Genomic DNA, 18,190 nt, shown 5'->3' with positions numbered 1-18,190 from the left:
ATGGAAAAGGGCATATTTTTCAAATTCTCAGCCCCTGTCTTGCTTCTTCAGTGCCCTTCCCATACCTGGTAGTCAACGAAAACAAACTTGCCAATTCGGAACTACTCCATTTCTCCCCCCTCCATTTTTATATAGCAGCCTAGGTTCACAAAGCGCTTTCTGCAGATAACAGCTACTTAATTCCCTTTAGAACCTTGCCAGAATAACAGGGAAATATTTTCGTCCTGATTGTACACACAAGGGAACTGAGGCTCCGGAAGTAGGCACATCTAAAGCTGAACTCTGTCTCCTTGCCTGCCAATCCAGTGCTTTTGCTGCTCTCCCACACTGTTTCTCCCTTTGATGCTTGTTTTCACATTGCTGAATCATTGGAATTTGACTTAAAGTTAAGTGAAAAGCGCCTGCATATTGGTCATGGCAGGGTTTGGGACACTGCTTCTCCTAGGCTAGGGCAGGGAGTCTGAGGCAAAGACAGCAAAACAAAACAGAAAAACGGCTGCTGCTATATTGCCTTTCTTGAAAACAGGCTGAAGTCAGGGCTGGGCAGGAGGTGGGGAAGGAGGGAATAGGGTGCCCTTGTGGTTGATAGACTGAATGATTTGAGATCCTTTTGAAGCAAGTCGGTCTTAGTGTTCCCCAACTACCTCTTAGTGACACCTATTGTTGAAGAAAAAAAATTGCTATGGGCATGTAGGCATAATGGGAGTAGCTTTAGACACTGGGTAGTTTACCTGCTCCTGAACAGAAATACTGTCTGACAAACTTGATGGGCAGAAAATTTGAAGCTTCTTCTATGGTACTCTCACAAAAGAAACTGGCTTTCACCTAATGATGAAAACATGTTGGTTATGATTTCTCCTTTGAAGTCCAACTTCCCCAAAACAAGTCTTCAGGAAATAGCATGTAGGTGTCATGAAGTTTTTATTAACCTGTATAGAGCAGTTGGCCCCCAGGATTTACTCTGAATCCTTTTAAGACAGAGCAGCTGCACCATTTCATGTGAAAAACATCTTTAGTCTACACTATACCAAAATTCTAGAACATTCTGTCGTTTTCTGGGGAATGCAAATTCTACTTCATTTAAATTATCTCACCTCACCTTTACCCTCACTCAATACATCAGCCACAGAGATTATTTGTGTTCTTCAAACATGAAACTGCTTCCTGCCTTAGGGTCCTTGTACTTATTCTTCCCTTCCAAGGGAATGCTCTTCCCTGAGGGATTTGACTCACACCATCTTTTAGTCCAGGTCTTAGCTTGAAAATCACTCCTCACAGAGAGGACCATTTATAATTGTTCCTCAATTCTGAAAGCATCTTATTTTAATTTTCTCATGAATGACGATTATTTGAAACCTTTTATTTACCTTTTTACTGCCTTTTTCCTACTGCCCTAAGACAGTTTTATCTGCCTTTTTGACTGCTGATTACCAATGTGTAAAACAGTGCCTGTGCCACATACCAGGTACTCAAAACCATTTGCTGAGTGTGTGCTAATGAACTAATAGCTTGAGTGAAGACTTCACTATTAGTATTGCATTACCTTGCATTTATTTAGCACTTCACAGTTTACAGAATGCACTCACTTATCTCATTCATCCTCCTGATAATCCTGTGAGATGGGCCAGGAGACATGAATTATGCCCCAAGACACCTGAGGTTCTGAGGGGTTAATGAACTGTGTTTGGTACTGGAGAGCTGATATCGCACCCTAGGTTCTCTAATGATCCTGATCTTTCCACTATCCCCAGAGAAAAGATGGACTTAGGAAGCAAAAAAAATCAGTGGGGTCAATTTTGTCCCAGGTTATAGGTAAATCGAATACCAATATCCTCTATAATTTTTACTGAAAAACAATACAACAAACTTGAATAATTAATGGATACAAAAATATGGGGCATAAGGTAGAGATGGTTAATGACTACAAAAATACAGTTAGATAGAATGAATAAAATCTAGCATTTGATAGCACAATAGGGTGACTATAGCTAACAGTAACTTATCATACGTCTTAGAGAAATGAAATAGCAGAATTGGAATGCTAACACAAATAAATGATACATGTTTGAGGTGATGGATACCACAATCCCCCTGATTTGATCATTACACTTTGTATGCCTGTATCCAAACATCACACACACCCCAGAAATATGTACAACTATTATGTACCCATAATAACTAAAAATAAAATTTAAAAATAACTTGACTAAATATATACCCAGACATGATAGAGAGAGAGAGAGAGAGAGAGAGAGAGAGAGAGAGAGAGAGAGAGAGAGAGAGAGAGAGAGAGAGAGAGAGAGATGATAGATAGGTAGATTCATATTTGACTACAATCTAGGTCATATTGACTTCACAGGTATACTTTATTCAATAAATAGCTAAACTTGTATTTGTTGAGTACATGTTTAATGATTCTTGATTGTATGCTCATTGTTAAGGTTTAATTAGAAGATATAACATATTAGTCTAGGGCAGAATTTTAAGAGGCACCATAGCAGAATTGCTATAGCTTTAGCAACAGCATATAGCGTATTTAGTATAACATATAGCCATGTTGTACTTGCCAATCCAGCAAAGGACATTGTTAGTGGGATATTAGGCATAACATTTCTTAATTTCTGGTGTTATAAAATAAAATGTTTAAAAGATAGAAATCTAAATTCTAAGATGTTTAATGAAAATTACTTCTGTATAATAAATAATGATATGGACTCTTATAGCTGGAAGGAAACTGTAATTTAAACCTCTCATTTCACAAGTAAGGATGCAGAGGCTAAAGAGATTAAGTAGTTTACCCAAAGTCAACACTAGGTTGATGGTAAGAGGTGAGTCTCCATCTCAGGTATTTTTTGCTTCTGTCCCAGTGTTCTTTCACTTCAACAAATTGTGTCTCAAATATCCAAATCAAAGGAGTTTGAATTGAACCATTATTCAAAAATGAAAAGCTTGGCTCTTTAATGTAAATGTAACTACTCATTTTCTCTTAAAAAGTGAGGGATCAATTCTTAATCATGAGCAAACACTTTTACTTCTACTTACCACAACTATGTTGTATGAAAGGGCATGATTCCCAATTTTTGATGGAAAACTGTAAAGAAAAAGAAACACATCTGTGTCAATCAACACTTCTATTAAATTTCTATTCCATTCCGTCTTAAGAGAAAATGTAGCAACTTTGTGGATTCTCTTGAAGCAGAAAAAGCATTCCAGAATAATGAAGTATTTTAGATACCAAATCAATACTTGCCACATTTGAGTGATACAATGATTAAAAATTCCATTATAAATGAAGAGGAAACATAAAGTATTCTCTAGATAGTAAAGAATGGGTGGAACTTGATACTTCTGTCACCATCCTCCTATATTGTGGGAATTTATAATGCAATAGCCAACACTATGTAAAGCCAGAGAATGTTATTTTTCAGCACCATGTGAGATGCATAATGCCATCTGATCTGATTTAAAAACGACTATTTAGAGGCAAATGCTATAGCTCAAAATGTTACATAGCATTTGGTGATGGTGGGTAGGTTTATGTCATAATGGGGAAACCCTGTTGATTCAGGGAGAAAGATAGTGGAAGATTTTTGTTGCTGTTATAAATTAAGTTACTTCAGACTTCTGACTAAGCAGATTATTGAAGACCAATACATCCCACAGGAGATGATAACCTGGATGTAAAATGAAGAAACCCATAAAGAAAAACTGTGATCAGACTCTTGATGCAAGGGTCCCAGCTTTATTTCAACCTATCAGCCAAGGTGAACGTGAAGGACTATAAAGGGAGCCTTGGTCATGATTAGGGGAAGGCACACCCTCAATTATGTAAGGAAACAGCAGCTATCAGTGCAGTTCTGTGACATGCGTTTCTATTTAATAAGTAGATTTATTTATAGTAGTATATGGTATATTTTCACTCTAAATAACTTACCAACACAGTCACAAACTCCTTCATTTTTGTTAAAAAAATGAAAGATGCAATAAATGTTAAGATATTCACTCGGGGACAACATTTAAGCAGTCTCCCGTCATGGTCTTGCAGAGTCAGTGTGGTCAGATATATTAGCCTGTGGCTTAGGGAGTCAGCATTAATTGGGTTTGTTCTATAGCTGCGGTTTGAGAAGTAGCAAAAAAAATCTGACAAGAAGTTTACAATTAAACTTTAGATTATAAATTAAATGACCATCTTTCATGTGGTTTTGAGCAGATTAATCTTTGCTTCTTGCAAGAATTAAACAAGAAGGCAGACTTGCTCTGTGAAGAATCACAGCATCACGGTCAAGAGCACAGGCTTTGGATTAAAATCAAACCACATTTGATTCTTGGTCAACAATTATGTATTATATGATATTGGGAAAATGATTTAACCTTTTTTTGATGCCTGGCACATATAAGTACTTCAGTTTATTATTACTAAGAATGACAAATCAGTTTTATTAAATATAAATTAATCAAAATTGCATATAAGTCCCAAGAAATTTGTGAGTTTGTTACTGTAATCAGAGTTAAATAAATGCTTGCTATGAATGACTCATGAAAGAGGTGAGTTTTAGAGTTGTATAGGAGAAAAATGTAAATTCGTCTTTTTTTTTGAGATGGAGTTTCACTCTTGTAAGCTGAGGTCTAGATGGTTTTTGCAACAAATTTTTTAAACAAGCAATGCTCAATAACAAAAATTATTACACAAAATTTTCTAAATATTAAAAAATTAATAACTCTATTGAACTCTATAAGGCTAAAATTAGTTGTATATCAAATCCATAAAGGCATTTTGGAAAATAAAAATTGAAGGCCAATCTCAGTAAAAAAATGTATACAAAAATTCTAAACTAATATGATCAAAAGGACTCTTACAGTATTATAAAAGGATAAAAACACAACAAATCGGGTTTATTTCAGGAATGCAAGGTTGATATAACACTCACAGATCAATGTAATTCATATTAACATAATAAATGAAAATCATTTTCTTATTAAAAAATTTAAAAACCTACTCATGACAATTCTTAGCAATATCTGAGAATATAAAGAAAACCTCTTGATCTGGAATGCATCACTATTTTCTGAGAATATAAAGAAAACCTCTTGATCTGGAATGCATCACTATTTTCTGAGAATATAAAGAAAACCTCTTGATCTGGAATGCATCACTATTTTCTGAGAATATAAAGAAAACCTCTTGATCTGGAATGCATCACTATTTTCTGAGAATATAAAGAAAACCTCTTGATCTGGAATGCATCACTATTTTCTGAGAATATAAAGAAAACCTCTTGATCTGGAATGCATCACTATTTTCTGAGAATATAAAGAAAACCTCTTGATCTGGAATGCATCACTATTTTCTGAGAATATAAAGAAAACCTCTTGATCTGGAATGCATCACTATTTTCTGAGAATATAAAGAAAACCTCTTGATCTGGAATGCATCACTATTTTCTGAGAATATAAAGAAAACCTCTTGATCTGGAATGCATCACTATTTTCTGAGAATATAAAGAAAACCTCTTGATCTGGAATGCATCACTATTTTCTGAGAATATAAAGAAAACCTCTTGATCTGGAATGCATCACTATTTTCTGAGAATATAAAGAAAACCTCTTGATCTGGAATGCATCACTATTTTCTGAGAATATAAAGAAAACCTCTTGATCTGGAATGCATCACTATTTACGAAAAAGGAAGAAAGGCCAATAGTGCCATCATAATTATGGGAAAATATTGAATTCTTTCCCTCTGTGTTCAGGAAAAGTATAAGTCTGGCTACTGCCACCACTTCTGGTCAACATTTCATGAAATTAAATATATTGCTTTACAGAAAATTATGCCCAAACCTAATGACTTAAAACAACAGCATTTTTACTATATATCATAATTTTTGTGGGTCAGAAATTTAGACAGTCCTTGGCTGGTTTATTCTTCTATTCCACACGGCATCAACCAAAGCCACTCAATAGTATTTAGCTAGAAGATGGGCAGATTTGCAGGATACGAGATGGCCCCACTCACATGCCTGGTACCTTGGCAAGGATAGCTGAAATGTTGGGCTCTGCTGGGACTGTTGACCAGCATGTCTTAAGCTGGCCTCACCATGGCTTGGGATTCCTTACAGAATGAAGGTCTCAGAATAGTTTCATTTTATTTTATTTTATTTTATTTTAAATTATGTAACCATTTATTAGTCAATTAGGCTACATATAGTTTTGCACTATAGTCAACAACAATTTTGTGCATGACGTTTTGTCTGTGTTTTCTATTTTTATTTTTTTTATGTTTGAGTCATACAAAAGTGGAATTAGTAGGAGAAAGGGTATGAATACTTTATGTTTTATGTGGCAGTTCAGGGATCCAATAGGGCAACGTAAAAGCTGCCAGTTCTAGTAATGCCTATCCCCCAAATTGGCCCGACTTCACCTTTGCCATATTCTATTGGTCAATCAAGTATAAAGGCCACTAGTAGATCAAAGGAAGAAAGATCAATGGAAGAAAGGCAGGAAGAAGAGAATTAGATTCAATTTTTAATTGGTGGTTATCTTTCATTGTCCTGCCCACAGAAAGGAAGAAATAAATCTGTTATTAGCTGAATATGACATTATCATCTGTATAAAGTCCAAAAGAGCTACAACCTATCGGAATCAAACAAGAAATTTGGCAAGGCCACTAGTAAAAGGGCACTATATAAAAATCAATTGTATTCCTATAAATCAACCAAAAAAATAAAAGATAAAATACTAAAAATATCATCTACAAAAGAATAAAATATATAGAGCACTTGGTAGCAAAACATACTAAGGATATTCCACACTAAATACCGCAAAATATTATTGTGATAAATTAAAGAATATCTACATAAATGGAGGCATATGCCACACTGATGAATTGGCATGAAGACTGAATCATATAAAGATGTCAATTCTCCTCTGATGGATCTATAGTTTCACTGTAGTCCTAATCACTATCCCAGCAGTATGTGTATGTGTTTGTGTGTTTGTAATTTGATAAAGCTGATTCTAAAATGTATGCAACATGTAAAGGGGTAAGAATAGCAATTTTGAAGAATAACATAACTTTAGAACCTGAACTACCATATTTAATAATGACTAACAGACTGGTATGAGTGTAAGAATAGACAATAAACCAATGGGGAACAAATTAGAATTCAGAAACAGACCCAAACACATGACACCTGATGTCTGACAAAGCTGACACTGCAGTGCATTGGGGAAAGGATAACAATTATTTTTTTTCAATAAATGGTGCTAGGTCAATTGGATATCCATTTGAAAACAAATAAGTGTTGAACTTTTTATCTCACACAATCCATGAAATTCAATTCTATTTGGATTGTAGATCTAAATGTGAAAGGTAAAAAAATAAAGCTTTTAGGAGAATACTTAGGATCATATGTCATGACCTTGAAATAGGCAAAGATTTCATAAACACCAGCCATAAAAGAAAAAAAGAGTAAGTTGGATTACATTAAAATTAAAAACTTCTGTTCATCTGAAGACACCATTATGGGAGAAAAAAAGCAAGCAACAGAGTGGGAGAAATTATTTGTACCACGTATATCAGACAAAGGATTTTTACCCAGAATATAAAGTACTGCTGTGAAATGACAATCAAAAGTAAATAAGCCAACATGAAAATGGATACAACCGAGTGGTATGAAACAAAAGATAACCAAGTACCCACAGGAAAACAGAGAAATGCAAATACAAACTGCAAGAAGACACCTCTACATGTTTACTAGAATGGCTAAACTTGAAATACAGGCAACAAAAAGTGTAGTAAGGATGCGAAGCAACTGAAAGTAACTTACACACGTCTAATGGCACTGTAGATCAATACAACCATGCTGATCAACTATTTGGCAGTATCAACTAAACTGAAAGTATACAGGCATATCTTATTTTATTGTGCTTTGTTTTATTTCAATTCTCAGTTACTGCATTTTCTACAAATTGAAACCTTGTGACAATCCTGTATTGAGTAGATACATGGTGCCTTTTTCACAACATGAGCTCATTTCATGTCTCCGGGTCACATCTTGTTAATTCTCACATTTCAAACTTTTTTGTTATTGTTATGTTTGTTACAGTGATCTGTGATCAGTGATCTTCAATGTTAGTATTATAATACTTTTGGGGTACCGCAAACCATTCTCTTATGAGTCTGTAAACTTAATTGATGAATATTATATGTATTCTGACTGCTCCACTGAGGAGTCATTCTCCCATCTTTCTGCCTCTACTTGGGCCTCCCTATTTCCTGAGACACAACAATAATGAAATTAAGCCAGTAATAACCCTACAGTGGCCTCTAAGTGTCCAAGTGAAAGAAAGAATTGTACGTCTCTCACTTTAAATCAAAAGCTAAAAATTATTAAGCTTAGCAAGGGAGGTATGTCAAAAGTCAAGACAAACTGAAGGCTAGGCCTCTGGCGCCAAGTAGCCAAATTGTGAATGCAGATGAAAGGTTACTTTTTTCCTTTCTTTAAAAAATTGTTTTAAAAATTGATATATCATAGTTTTATGTATTTTTAAGGCACATGTGATATTTTGATACATATATGTAATGTGTAAAAAGTTCTTGAAGAAAATTAAAAGTGCCACTCCGGTGAAAGCACAAATGATAGAAAGCAATACAGCCTTATTCTGATATGGAGAAAGTTTGAGTCAAACCAGCCACAGCATTATTTTAAGCTAAAGGCTAACCCAGAGCAAGATCCTAACTCTCTTCAATTCTACAAAGGCTGAGAGAGGTGAGAGAGTTGCAGAAAATAAGTTTGAAACTAGCATGAGTTGGTTTATGAGGATTAAAGAAAAGAGTCATCTCCATAACAAAAAAGTGCAAGGTGAAGTAGCAAGTGCTGATGTGGAAGCTGCAGCAAGTTATCCAGAAGATAAAGCTAAGATATTTGAAGAAGGTAGCTACACTAAACAACAGATTTTTAATGTAGACAAAATACCCCTCTTGGAAGAAGATGCCATCTGGGAGGATTTCATAGCTAGAGAGAAGTCAGAATGTGGCTTCAAAGCTTCAAAGGACAGGCTGACTCTTTAGTGAGGGGCTAATGTAACTGGTGACTTTAAATTGAAGCCAATGCTCATTTATCATTCCAAGAATCCTGGGGCCCTTAAGAACTATGCTAAATCTACTTTGTCTGACCTCTATAAATGGAACAACAAAGCCTGGACGACAGCACATCAGTTTGCAGCATGGTTTACATAATATTTTAAGCCCACTGTTGAGACCTACTGCTCAGAAAAAAAGATTCCTTTGAAAACATTACTGCTCATTGACAATGCTCCTTCTCACCCAAGAGCTCTGATGAAGATGTACAAGGAGATTCATATTGCTTTCATGCCTGTGAATACAGAGTATGTCCTGCATTTCAGGAGCCAAGGAGTAACTTGGGCTTATTATGTGAAAACTCCGTTTTGTAAGCTGCCGTAACATAGTGATTCCTCTGATGGATCTGGGCAAAGTAAATTGAAAACTTGAAAAGGAGTCACCATTCTAGATGCCTTTAAGAACATGAGTTATGGAAGGAGGTCAGAATATCAACATTCACAGGAGTTTGGAAGAAGTTGATTCCATCATGGATGAATTTGAGGAGTTTAAGACTTCAGCAGAGGAAGTCTCTGCACATGTGGTGGAAATAGCAAGAGAACTGGAATGAGAAGTGGAGGCTGAAGATGTGACTGAATTGCTTTAATTTCATGATAAAACTTGAAAGAATGAGCAGTTGCTTCTTATAAATGCAGAAAGAAAGAGGTTTCTTGAGCTGGAATCTACTCCTGTAAGATGCTGTGAATGTTGTTGAAACAACAACGAAATATTTAGATTATTACGTAAACTTGGTTGATTAAGTAGTAGCAGGGTTGGAGAGGATTGACTTCAATTTTGAAAGAAGTCCTACTCTAAGTCAAATGCTATTAAACACCATTACATGCTACAGGTAAACATTTCATGAAAAGGAAAAATCCATCGATGTGGCAGACTTTAATGTTGTCTTATTTTAAAAAATTGCCCCAGCCACCCCAACCTTCAGCAACTACCACTTAATCTGTCAGCAGCCATCAACATTTATGCAAGATCCTTCATCAGCAAAAAGCTTATGACCTTCTGAAGGCTCAGATGATCATTAGCATTTTTTAGTAATAAAATATTTTTAAATTAAGGTATTTTTTTTTTAGACAATGCTATAGCATACTTAATAGACAACAGTATAGTGTAAACAACATGTACTGGGAAACTAAAAAATCTGTGTGACTCACTTTATTGTGAGCTTCACTTTATTGTGATGGTCTGGAACCACTCTCAGTATCTCCAAGGTATGCCTGTATATTCCTGTAAAAGCATAACTAACATTTCGTCCTGCTAATGTAATGAATAAACAATATGTATCACATGACACAGAGAAAACAAAATACTTTTCACCCAGAGATACAGCAGGAATAATAGGAACACCTGTGTAGTTCTGGGCTTCAAAATAAATGAAACCTTGAACATTTCCTGGAGCCCTTGCCTGCCCTGTAAAAATAGCTATATTGCTGATTTTGTGATGCTGATATCTGAAGATAGGCCATGATCTTCGCAGACAAAATAATCATATAGAAATGTTTATCTTTTCCCACCATGAATTGACAAATCAACTAATGTAAACTTGGAAATTATGCTGATTTTTTCAGTTTGCTTAGTTTTACATTTTTTTTTTTTTTTTTGAGCCTTCTGGAATCTGAGTCCTTTGCACTACTTTGCAAATAAACTTTTCTTCTTCAAGTCTGCAAGTCTTCTTTTTACAATCTTAAAACACACTAATCAGTTCCTAGTTCTACAACCAACACTGCAAGCATAAGTTTAACAGACATGTAGAAGACTGTTCACAGCAAAACTTGAATAAATGCATGTGGTACAGAATGAATAGACTAGACTAAATAAATGAATTGTAGTTTATTTGTTCAATGAAATACTATCCCACATAAGAATGAGCATGACATGTTGTTGTGAGGAACAGCTCAGCACACATAAGGTTGACTCAGTGTCAGTCCTGCTTGTGTGGAAAACAGAAGCCATGTATGTGAAAGAAAAAGTTTCTTTCTGAACAAGTTCCTTAGAATCCTGAGTGACTCCAAAAATCCAGAAAGACTTTGGTCAGGGATGATGTGAAAGGCTGGGAGTGGGGGTTAGTAGTGGTTGAAATGGTTGGAAGAAAGAGAGTTACATTTTAATAAGAATAAAAGAGACTTAAGTTTGTAGAGAGAGGAAGGCAAAGGAGAATCAGCATGTCCAGGCATGGTTTTAGCCTTGCCAAGGTTGATGAGCAATAAATCTTCAGCTACCTTCTTGTCTCTTCTAATCTGGCCTACGATTAAATTGATTAACTTAATACATCTCCTAAACATTTCATGAATGTAATGTCCTTCAATGATAAGTATGAATATAACTGAAGCAGGTTATACAACTGCAGATTTATCTAGTTAGAGCTTCTTAACCATAATATGCAAGTGCATGAATCATCAAATGCCATTCAATATTTGATGATCCAGCTTCTATATATGCGGGCACTAGAAACACAGAATAAAACATAAGATTTGGGCCGGGCACAGTGGCTCACATCTGTGATCCCAGCACTTTGGGAGGCCGAGACAGGCAGATCACGAAGTCAAGAGATCAAGACCATCCTGGCCAATATGGCGAAACTCCATCTCTACTAAAAATACAAAAATTAGCTGGGCATGGTGGTGCATGTCTGTAGTCCCAGTTACTCAGGAGGCTGAGGCAGGATAATCACTTGAACCCAGGAGGCAGAGGTTGCAGTGAGCCAAGATCGCGTCACTGCACTCCAGCCTGGCGATAGAGTGAGACTGTCTCAAAAAAACAAAAACAAACAAAAACAAACAAAAAACCCATAAGACTTGGTTCCTTTACTCAAAAGAGCTGAAAACATACAACAAGAGATAAAGTTACCACATATGAAACCAGTGAGTGGGTGTAAAAATTACATTTCAGTGTCTATACCTTGTGTTAAGGGCTAGTACTCAAGTGTCCAGCAGAGGATCTCAGCTGAGATAAGAGCCCATGAGGTGCAGCACCAGGAAGCATCTGTGATAATTTTGTAACAACATCACTGGAACTGCATACATCTTTATGCTACAGTAATATTTAGACCACCTGTGGTATTAAATGTAAGGTTTTACTTAGGTGTGGGACTAATCATTATTTTCCAACATACCTAAGTGGGATACGAGCTTGATGACCTTGAGCAAGAAAACCTCTGGATAATTCTAGATTTTGGAATTCATCTTGACCAAGATGAATTTCATATAAAAATTCAGCTTTTATATGAAATGGAAGGTCAGTAACACTTAGGATCCCTGGCAACTTTGCTATGGGGAATCCTTCACTGATTGTAACACAGAAAGAAATTGTGTCCACTTTCTCACTTTAAAAGGGACCACTGAGTTAGCACAAGCCATGAAAATCAAGATAGTGCCAGAAGTACTGAATTTCCAGCTCAAAACCAACACAGCAACAGCCAGACATGAAGTCCAGCTTTGAGATGGGCACCTGGGTTTTCATTCCCTTGGTAGTAGCAAAGATTATAAGGATTCACAAGCATTTGTAAGGGCCACTGGAGGGTTCCAGAAATGTTTGGGAAGATTCATCATGAGAAAAATCTAGATTCTTTTTCAGTGCAGGGCTTGGAAGCATTCATCTAAGTGTCACTATATACATTCACTCAACAAATAATTTATTGAGAATCTGTTCCCATACCTGGCAGGATTCTGGTCTTTGGGGATATAACAGTGAATAATATAGATAAGGAGCCTGCTTTCAGAGAGATTATGTTCTAGTGAAGAGAGAGGGAATATATAAACTTGAAAACAAATACAAAGGTTACAGAAAATATTAATACTTCTGAAGAAAAGTTAAACGGTAATGACATGGGGAGTACCTGGGTTAGGGTGAGTCCTTTAGTCAGGGCTGCTGGCCAGACCACTCTGTGGATCTAAATGGTGAGAAGCAGGCAGCAGTATCAAGATAAGGGAAGAAAGAACAACACAGCTTCAAGAAGCCTTGGACGTGTTGGTTACAGTAGCATTTACTTGGGGGAATTTACTTGACTCCTTGAGTTTATAGACAACTGTCATAAAGGTTCCTGGGGAAGTCCTATAGTCTCTGATGTATGCTAATGGATGCACTGAAATGGCAGGAGAAAGACAATTAGAGAAATTACGCAGAGTCGGCATTGCTCTTGCACTGATGGCATATCTGAAGACAGCCTATCCAAAGACCTCCACAGGTCTCCTGAGCTTTACCTCCACAGGTACATGCAGAGCTAAATTAATCACTGAGTCTCTGCAGCGCCAACAGTATATTAATATTCCTTTACCAATGCCCTCACATTTAATGTTACTACAGAGGCTTTATGTTTTAGTGAAAAGACGTGAAATTTTGAAGTTTGAAGACTTGAGTTCAGGTCTGGATTCTACCTGATGAAACTGAGTAAACTTAGACAAGCTACATAATCTTTCTGGTCTCAGGTACTTCATCTGTAAGTCAGAATGATGATACTAAGATCATGGAGTTATCACAGTGATGATATGAGATCAATATCTATAAAAAATTGTTGTTCATTCCAAAACATAATGCTAATATTGCCTTCAGAATGTATTTAACCTGAGCCAAATCCAATCGCAAAGTGAATTGACTATCCTCTTAAATATCTGCTACACAACAGATATATCCTTTATATCTCTCTTTCCTTAGGAATTGACAACCAAGAAGAGCTGACTGGTATCTCCAGATGAAGCATCTGACTCTAGCCTCTCTCCAAAAGGACAAGTGAACTCTCAGCTTCTCCCTGGGTTTATTCAGTGCGTCATGTGCAAGTTCAGGGCATGAATCCATTCAGCCTAAAGCAATTCACGTTAGAAATATTTGAGCCACACCTCTGTTCATTCACCTTAGCTTCCGACAGAGCCTGTGGCCATTCCTGACTCATACTTCAACATCTTCAAATGAGAGGGAGGAGGACTACAGTGGAATGTTACTTGTGACAGTGGCCAAGGACCACAACAATTCAGATCTACTCACTGATAAATAGTAACAGTAATAGTGCAGTAATAAATAGTAACAGATAATAGAATACTTTGCTGATCTTCCTCTATGGTTTCTTTTTTCTTTTTTTAAAAATATTTGAGTTAAACCTTTCCAAAAAAATAAATCACAGGGCTACCCACCTCTGAAAGCAAGGCGCAACTAGACAGTGCAGTCTTGTAATGAACGCTTCCCTTTTTAGTATGAAGCAATTGAAATGCAAAAAAAAGGAACATCCACAGAAGACTTAACCCAAGTATGAGAGGAAGCTGTGATTTCTAGGCCACATGTGGCTCGCCTGGCTTTTCAATAAGGCTCATGATTTACTTTTATTTTAACTTGAAAGGATTTTTAATTAGATATATTTATTAAATTTTTAAAATACTTTTAAATGGATACATAATTGTACATATTTATGGAGTACATATGATATTTTGATACATGCATACAATGTGCAATGATCAAATCAGGATATTTAGGATATCCATCACCTTAAATATTAAGCATTTCTTCTTGATGGGCACATTTTAAATCTTCTAGACATTTTGAAATATGCAATAAATTATTTTCAACTATAGTCACTCTACTGTGCTATTAAACACTACAAGTTATTTCTGCCATCTAACTCTGTGAGTTACCCATGAACCAATCTCTCTTCATCCTCCCCCTCAACCCTTCCCACCTTCTGGTATCTGTCATTCTATTTTCTGTCTCTATGAGATCAAGCTTTTCAGCTCCCACACATGAGTGAAAACTTGCAGTATTTGTCTTTCTGTGGCTGGCTTACTTCACTCAACATAATGACCTCCATTTCCATCCATGTCACTGCAAATGACAGGATTTCAATATTTTTCATAGCTCAGTAGTATTCCAAAGTGTATATATATACCACATTTTCTTTATGCATTGACAGAAACTTTGGTTGATTCCATATCTTAGATATTGTGAATACTATTGCAATAAACATGGGGTGCAGGTATTTCCTATACTGATTTGTTTTTCCTTTGGATAAATATGCAGTAGTGAGATTGCTCAATCATATTGTAGTTCTATTCATAGTTATTTTGAGAATCTCCATACTGTTTTCCATAATGTCTGTACTGACATTCCCACAAACAGTGTGTAAGAGTTCTCTTTTCTTCATATCCTCACCAACATTTGTTCTTTTTTGTCTTTTGATTGTAGCCATCCTCAGGTGAGATGATATCTCATTGTAGATTTGATTTGCATTTTCTTGATGATTAATGATGTTGAGTATTTTTTCATATACCTGTTGGTCATTTGTATGTCTTCTTTTGAGAGGTGTCTATTCAGGGATTTTGCCTATTTTAAAATCAGATCATTATTATTATCATTATTATTGCTATTGAGTTGTTTGAGTTCCTCTTATATTTTGGGTATTAGTCCTTTGTCAGAAGAATAGTTTGCAAATATTTTCTCCCATTCTACAGGTTGTCACTTCGCTCTGTTGATTGTTTCCTTTGCCACGCGGAAGGCTTTCAGTGTAATGTAGTATCACTTGTCAATTTTCGTTTGTGTTGCCTGTGCTTTTGAAGTCTTAGCCATGAAATCTTTGCCTAGACTAATGTCCTGAAATATCTCCCCTATGTTTTATTCTAATAAAATACAGTTTTATAGTTTCAGCTCTTATGTTTCAGTCTTTAATCCATTTTGAATTGATTATTTTATATGATGACAGATAAGGGTCTAGTTTCATTCTTCTGCATATGGATATCCAGTACCATTTTCCCAGCACCATTTATTGAAGACACCGGCTCTTTCCCAATGTATGTTCTTGGCAACTTTGTCAAAATCAGTCAGCTGTAAATACATGGATTTATTTCTAGGTTTTCTATGCCGTTCCACTGGTCTGTGTGTCTGTTTTTATACCAACACCATGCTGTCTTGGTTACTATATCTTTGTAATATATTGTGAAGTTAGGTAGTGTGATGCCTCCAGCTTTGATCTCTTTGCTCAGTATTGCTTTGGTTATTCGGAGTATTTTGTGTTTTCATGCAAATTTTAGAATTTTTTTTTCTATTTATGTGAAGAATGTCATTGGAATTTTGACAGAAATTGAATGTGTACATTGCTTTGGGTAGTATGGTCATTTTGATCATAATAATTCTTCTGTTCTATGAGTATGGGATGTTTTTCCATTTGTTTGTGTCCTCTTCAATTTCTTTGAGACAGAGTCTTGCTCTGCTGCCTAGGCTGGAGTTGCAGTGGCACAAACACAGTTTACTATAGGCTCAACCTATTGGGCCCAAGGTGGGCCAGCCTTCTGAGTAGCTGGAACTACAGGCATGCACCACCACACTTGGTTCCTTGTTTTTGTTTTTGTTTTATAAAGATGGGATCTTGCTATATTGCCCAGGTTGGTCCCAAACTCCTGGCCTCCAACAGTCCTCCTACCTTAGCCTCCAAAAGTTCTGGGATTACAGGCATCAGCCATTGCACCTGGCTAGTCTTCAGTGTCTTTTATCAATGTTTTTCCTGTTTAGGGCTTTCACCCTGTACATCTCCATTGGTTAAATTTATTCCTAATTTTTTTTTTTTTTGGCAGCTATTGTAAATTGGATTATGTTCTTGATTTCTTTTTCAGCTGCTTTACTATTAGTATGTGAAAACACTACTGATTTTTATATGCTGATTTCATATCCTGCAAAATTACTGAATTTGCTTATCAACATTACTGAATTTGCTTTAGAGTTTTTGGGTGGAGTCTTTAGGTTTTTCTATATATAAGATTATGTTATCTACAAAGAAGGACAATTTGACTTTCTCTTTTCCAATTGGGATGCCTTTAATGTTTTTACTATTGTCTGATTATTCTGGCTTGGACTTCTAGTACTATGTTGAATAAGAGTGGTAAAAGTAGTCATCCTTGTTTTGTTTCAGTTCTTGGAGGAAAGGCTTTCAGCTTCTCCTCATTAAGTATAACGTTAGTGGTGGGCTTGTCATATATGGCTTTTATTATATTGAGTTATGTTTCTTGTATGTCTAATTTGTTAAGAGTTTTTATCATGAAAAGAAGTTGAATTTATCAAATGCTTTTTCTGCATCTATGGAGATGATCATGTGGTGTATTATTCTGTTTCTGCATTGCTCTAAAGAAATATCTGAGGCAGGGTAATTTATAAAGAAAAGAGTTTTAATTGGCTTATGATTCTGCAGGCTATACAGGAACCATGGCACCAGCATCTGCCCACCTTCTGGTGTGGCCTGAGGGAGCTTTCACTCACGGCAAAAGGTGGAGCAGAAGTAGCGTGTCACATGACAAGAACGTGAGCAAGAGAGAGAGAAGGAAGAGGTCTCAGACTCTTAAACAACCAGACCTTGAGTGAACTAAGTGAGAATTCACTTATCACCACAGGGGTGGTGCTAAAGGGTGGTGCTAACCCACTCATGAAAGATCTACCCCCATGATCCAATTACCTTCCACCATGTGATTCCCAGTGTTGGAGAGAATCACATTTCAACATGAGATTTGAAGGGGACAAATATCCAAACCATAACATATGTTTTTGCTATTCATTCCTTTGATGTTATTTATCACATTTATTGATTTGTGTATGTTGAATCATCCTTGCATCTCTGGAATGAATCCCACTGGATCATGATGCAATATCTTTCTGATATGCTGTTGCATTTGGTTTATTAGTATTTTGTTGAGAATTTTTGCATCTATGTTCATTAGGTATATTGGCTTTTAGTTTTCTTTTTTTGTGTGTGTGTCCTCTAATTTTGGTATCAGCATAATGCTGTCCTCATAGAATGGAAACCAAAAGGAGGCAGCAGTATATAAGTTATATAAGGCAAAAAACATAAATAGGGACAAAGAAGGTCATTATATAATAAGAAAGGGATTAATTCAGCAAGAGGATATAACACTTCTAAGTGTATATGCATACAATACCAGAGCACCCAGATACATAAAGCAAATATTACAGCTAAGGAGAGAGATAGATTTCAATACATTAATAGCTGGGTTCTTCAACACTCCAACACTCCCTTTTTTTCACGTTTTTGGAAATTGCTTGAGAATAATTTGTATCAGTTCTTCTTTATAAGTT

At 36.0% G+C, this 18,190-nt stretch overlaps 1 long non-coding RNA gene across 1 annotated transcript in view; it reads right to left on the bottom strand.

The window, feature by feature from the left end:
- Window positions 1-2,796: 2,796 nt before the first annotated feature.
- Window positions 2,797-18,190, bottom strand: part of LOC104665041 — a 145,626-nt gene continuing 130,232 nt past the window's right edge. The window contains exons 2-4 of the long non-coding RNA XR_748353.1: window positions 3,935-4,070; window positions 3,043-3,091; window positions 2,797-2,893 (exon numbers count right to left, since the gene is read on the bottom strand). This is a non-coding gene — a long non-coding RNA (uncharacterized LOC104665041). The remainder of the gene's footprint in view (window positions 2,894-3,042; window positions 3,092-3,934; window positions 4,071-18,190) is intronic.

Source organism: Rhinopithecus roxellana, chromosome 6, assembly GCF_007565055.1.
Source record: "Rhinopithecus roxellana isolate Shanxi Qingling chromosome 6, ASM756505v1, whole genome shotgun sequence".
NCBI classification, from domain to species: Eukaryota; Metazoa; Chordata; class Mammalia; order Primates; family Cercopithecidae; genus Rhinopithecus; species Rhinopithecus roxellana.
Note: the sequence above shows the minus strand (reverse complement) of the source record. Positions and strands in the feature narration are given on the sequence as shown.